The 5,731-nt window shown below is 44.6% G+C and overlaps 1 pseudogene; it reads left to right on the forward strand.

The window, feature by feature from the left end:
* Window positions 1-3,492: 3,492 nt before the first annotated feature.
* Window positions 3,493-4,427, forward strand: LOC101970198 (GTPase ERas-like; annotated as a pseudogene).
* Window positions 4,428-5,731: the final 1,304 nt, after the last annotated feature.

The following is a 5,731-nucleotide window of genomic DNA, read 5'->3' on the forward strand; positions in this document are numbered from 1 at the left end:
AGACACTGGCAAATAAATTGTTTTCATATTAATTGTTTACCAAAAAAGTAATGCTTTGCTCTCTTGTTTACTATTGTCCTAGCATAAACCTTGTCTAGTCACTTGTCAATTGCTACCATGGACCTTTGGACTGCTGTTGTTCATGCCCCATCTGACAGAAAACAAAGATTTGGGGTCACTTCCCCCCAACATCACCCTCAGCATGAAGTACCTTGGAGATGTCCCTGCCCACTTTTCCATAGAAATGGAAGGTAGAAATTGACAGTGGGAAATTTAACAGTGGTCCCTTCACCTTCTGAATGTAGCCCTTATTGCTCTAAGACATTATTATTATTAGTAGTAGTAGTAGTAGTAGTAGTGGTAGTAGTAGTCCTAGTATTGAACCCAGGGTCTTATGCATGCAAACCAAGCACTCTACCAACTGAGCCATATCCCCAGTCTCCAAGGCTTATTTTTTAAATATTTTTTTCTCTCTTCTTCCCTCTCCCCCTCCCTAACAAAATTGGGGAGAGAGTGTTATCTTTTCTTCTTAACTGCGCTTGAACACACTCATCACAAGAGGGAGATGCCTGCTAAGCCTCTGGGAAGTGAATATCTCCCAAATTAGGAAGTGAATCCTAATATGCCATCCTGGGCCCTGGAATGTAACCCTTGAAGTTCCTTTAAAAGCCCCTTGTTCCTCTCGATTGGGAGAGTCACAGTCTTTGGGACAAGAGCCCCAGTGTTTCTCCTCTGCTAGCAAAGCAGTAAACCTTATTTTTCCTTTTTCTCAAAACTGTGTCCTCATCATTGTATTGGTATTAATTGACATTGGGGATAGGGACTAAACTTTCAGTTATAAGAGTGCCCAAACTGAGAAATGTATGAATGAAAGCAGTAAAAAAAAAAAAATGCCATGAGGCAATAGAAACCACAAATAATCAGAAGGTGCAGCAAGAGATATGAGTAGAGAGCAGTCATTCAGAAACTGGCACATGGCATCAGGAGGAAGGAGCCTGAGGACAGGGAAGCAGAGATGGAGAATCTGGGTCCTGAGGGGTGGGGGTGGGAGGTAAAAATGATGAGAGGTAGAGCAGAATCACTAGCAATAATGTTGAACTACCAGAGCAACTGTCATGTCCTGATAGTAAGACTTCCCAATGTAGACCTGAAGAGGCGATTCAGCCCTTGGTCCTAGTGAACTCTCCTCCTCCTCCTCCTCCTCCTCCTCCTCCTCCTCCTCCTCCTCCTCCTCCTCCTTCGCTGAGCATCGAACTTAGGACTATTTAACTACTGAGCCACATCCTCAGACCATCTTTTATTTTTGTGACAGGGTCTTGCTTGCTAAGTTGCTTAGCATCTCACCAAGTTGCCGAGGCGGTTTCAAACTTGCAATCCTTCTGCCTCAGCCTCCCTCCCAAGTTGCAGGAATTATAGGCACACACCACTGCACCTGGCAACGTGGTACTTTTTGAGGACAAAAGTCCTTAAATACAGGGTCTTTTGCATACTTGGCAAGCCCCCTCCCACTGAGCCATGTCCCCAGCCCAAGAAGTTACTTCTTTTGAAAATAAGAGAGAATAATGAGTACCACAAGTACTCATTAAATTATTTTTATGCAACTCTATGGATGAAATAATGTTAATAATGTTTGAAAACATTATAGGTGTTCTGAAATTTTGCTTCAAAGCAAGAGAAGAATACGTCAACCCAAAGACTGAAAGAAAGAGAGAGATCTCTGAAGAAATATTTACTGTGGGATTTGGAAGAATTTTTCAGGAAGATTTTCAGTGTCATCACTAGCATTCTGCAAGTAAGAGCCAGAAAGAATGGCTGAGATGAAAAGGTGCTAATAAAGTAGGCATGGTGGTGCACACTGCTTACCAGTTACTTGAGAGGCTGTGATAGGAAGATCATCAGTTGAATGTCAGTCTTGGCAATTTAGCGAGACTTTGCCTCAAAATTAAACAAAACTTGATGGGGGTGTAGTAGTTCAGTGATGCTGTAGAGCACTTACAGAGCCTGTGTGAGGCTGTCTTCAAATACTGAGCATAAATCAATAATAAATGAATACATTAAAATGTGTTAACCACCAATTATAATAATCCCTTGCTTCTTTAAGATGGCCTTTTCCACCCATGGAATGTTCAGTTTTTGAGAGCACATCTACCTTATTAACCACTGTATTTCCTGGGCAAGTTAGTAGCTCAGTACCTGTGACAAAAATAACAAGTAGGGTATGAGGGCTCCAAACAGGGTCACAGAACACCAAGCTCAGGAGGCCCTCACACACTGCTGCTGTTTAGGGCATACTCTGAACAGGGAGGGTTGGGGTGGACTCCAAGCAGTTTATTCCATGGAGACAGGGAGTGGGCAGGCCAGGCTGGGGTTCTGGAGCAAGCAGGAATGACCTGGCAGTCAATGAAGTCTCAGTGAGTTGAGCCCTGCGGAAATGAGAAAGGGAGTGAGGACTTACCCAGAAGTAAGCAGGTCCCTCAACAACTCCACCTTATGCTGTCCCACCTCCTTTTTCCTCCAGTTGGCACAAATGAAACTAATAATGTAACCCAAATATTGGTCCTTGTCCCTGATGCCGATTCCTGGCCATTTAATAATGCAGAAACAGTTTGGAGAAAAAAGATTATTTTATGGCTTTTCTAGCAAAGGAGAAACACAGGGGACTCTTGTCTCAGAGTCTGTGTATCACCATCTCTCCCAGCTAGTGACCTATGCTGGGTTCACAAATCTTACTTTTCCAATCACTAAAGAAAATGACAAAGGAAGAATAAAAACCCACAGAAGTACTTTTTTCAAAATCCAGGGACAGCTCTCCAACTTTACAGGTCTGTGGAAAGAGACAGCCACTGGAATTCTTTATTCTTATATAGGGGAAACACAAGGGGCGTTTCCATGGAACATTCTATCCCCAAAAGAGCAAAGGGGTAGAATTACAAAGGAACAAGTGAGTGTAACTCATCTTCAGTGGGGGATTCCCACTCTTGGAGCCACGCCTTGTTATCCAAGCTGGGATAAGGATCTGGCACTACTGTGCCAGACTGAATCCAATAATTGTTCAGAACCCCCGTGCATCAGGACTCAAAGGTGTCTGCATCCAAGGCAGCTCCTGACAGCTATGATTCTGCCTACTTCCAGGTGTGCCCTGACAGGGGATCCCAGGGTACCCTGATAGTGTGTTAGGATTCACTTGTTTAATTTGGGAGATATTCTCTTCCTAGAAGCTCTGGCAGACATCTCCTTCCTGTGGAGCACAGATATCTCCAGTCCCCAGGTTAGTAGGGGATAGAGGGAGAAAAGGACAAGAAAAACATGTCCCCTTCAAAAATAGTCCTAGAGGTACCAGGGATATATATTGAAAGGTGAAGTGGACATTGAAGTATATGGTTACCTACCTGTGCTCCTGCCCCACCCTAAACTCCTAACACCTGGCCCTAAAAGGGCCCACCAAAAGTAACTCCTCCCATGATCTGGCTTGGCTAAACCCTATAAAACCCAGACCCTCGAGATCCGTCCGCTGCTTCCTGTGCATCGCTTCTTCAGGACATAGAGCCTGCTGTTCTCTCTTCCCTGAGCTGCCTGTTTGGGGGCATGGAAGTGCCAACAAAGCCTGATGTCTTTGATCACATGGAGCCCTAGTTCAAAGGAGAGTCGAGAGGCTTGGTCACACCGCAAGGGTGTTAGCAAGTGACTGCCTGAGTACAAGGCGGTGGTGGTGGGTACAAGTGGAGTGGGCAAGAGTGCATTGACCATCCAGATGACCCACCAGTGCTTTGTGGAAGACCACAACCCCACCATCCAAGATTCCTTCTGGAAGGAGGTGGCCCTGGACCATGGTGGGCTATATTCTGAATGCGCTAGACACTGCAGGGCAGGAAACTCACAGGGCCCTGCGTGACAAGTGCTTGGCAGTGGGTGACGGTGTGCTAGGTGTCTTTGCTCTCGATGATCCTTCATCTCTGACCCAGCTGCAGCATATATGGGCCACCTGGAGTCCTCGCCACCCCCAGCCCCTAGTTCTTCTGGGCAACAAGTGTGACCCTGTGACCACCACTGGAGATGCTCATGCTGCTGTTGTAGCCCTGGCCCAAAGCTGGGGGGGCCCCATGCGTGGAGATCTCAGCCAAGATCTGGCAAGGTGTGGAGGAAGCCTTTTCCCTGCTTATCCAAGAGATCCAAAGGGTCCAGAAGGCCATGGCAGTGTCATGTGAGGAGAAGTCCCAGCACCAGAAGGCCATGTGCAGTTTTGGCTGCTCTGTGGCCTGAAGATACAGGTCTGGAAAGATGTCTTCTCCCACAGGCCAGGATGATGATTCCTTTGATATGAGACACCCCCCTATCAACTAGTATCATGGACACTGTTGGTGTAATGGGCATAGATGAACATACTTTTATTAACTTTCCTTTGGTGAGGGTTTTTTTTTTTTGTAACATGGGGATTTCTAATGTTGGCTCTGTTATGTTAAATTGAGAGATTTTTGTGCAAAATTAAAATGTTCTCAGGTTTCAATAATAACAACAACAAAAAAACACCCAGACCCTCATGATGACCTGCCTCTGCCATTTTGCCCCCAAAGGTGTGCTTCTCCAGTGTTGAATAAAGCATCACTAGTCCATGAGGTCTCCCTCTATTTTTCTGTTTCTTTTTGTATTCTCTTTCAGGTGCTTTCATTTGGTTCCCTAACTGGTATCGGGATGTTTTCTAGGTTATTTTTAACCCCTCCCCATTCCAATGAAACTCCATTTTTTTCCTCTGTCTTCATGAGACCTCCAACTCAGAGGCCACTTTATGTCATTTTGGTCCCACATGCAACCTGGGCCTTCTTTTCCTCAGAGAAGTTAAGACCAATTCCAGTCTCTTTTCGAAATGCCCTGCCAAGACCCTTTGCCTTTTGGATCATCCAGGGTCCTGCACTGATACCGCCATTGATGATTTATATGCAGTGCTGAGATTTGAACCCAGGGCCTCACATATGCCAGGCACATGTTCTACCACTGAGCCACAACCCCAGCTCCACAATCTGGACTCTTATCTCTCCAAATAAAAATCAGTTTTTACAGTTTTAACCTTTTACAGCTGTCCCCCCTGAGTTAAAAGTTTTAATCTACATAACTAGCCCCTGAATGTCTGAAGGGCATACTCACAAGTTCCAATGATGGAATCACCCTAATTTTACCCTTTAAAACCAAAATACTCTCTGTAATGAATGGCCTTTTTTTTTGCATCTAGAAAATGAGTTCTCGAAGAACAATAAATGACTTCCCTGGATCTGTTGAGGTCTGCATCCATTATTTTGTGCTTATACAAATGTCCTCCTTTAAATTGAAATAATTATTAGAAAGTTAATATACTCCATTCTGAGTGAGGCCCCAGCCAGAGTACATAGAAGGAAAGACAAAAACTCAGGGATGGAACTGTGTAGCTCAGTGGCAGAGCACTTGCCTGGCATGCGTGAGGCACTGGGTTTCATCATTAGCACAACATTAAATAAATAAAGGCATGCCGTCCATCTACAACTACATTAAACAAAAACAAAACAAAAAAAAAGGGGGTAAGGGGACTTCTGACCACTCTGGGATCAGGAAGTTGTCCCCTAGCCAAAGAAACACTTTTCTCAGCAAAGGTGCCCATATTTCTGTTCTCTTTATTTTTGTTCAAAGGGAAGCCTCACCCTCAAAAGTAATAGTAGGGAATGATATGATCACAGCTTAGATAAAGGAGATGCCTAATAGTTTT

This window comes from Ictidomys tridecemlineatus, chromosome 3, assembly GCF_052094955.1.
Source record: "Ictidomys tridecemlineatus isolate mIctTri1 chromosome 3, mIctTri1.hap1, whole genome shotgun sequence".
Lineage (NCBI taxonomy): Eukaryota > Metazoa > Chordata > Mammalia > Rodentia > Sciuridae > Ictidomys > Ictidomys tridecemlineatus.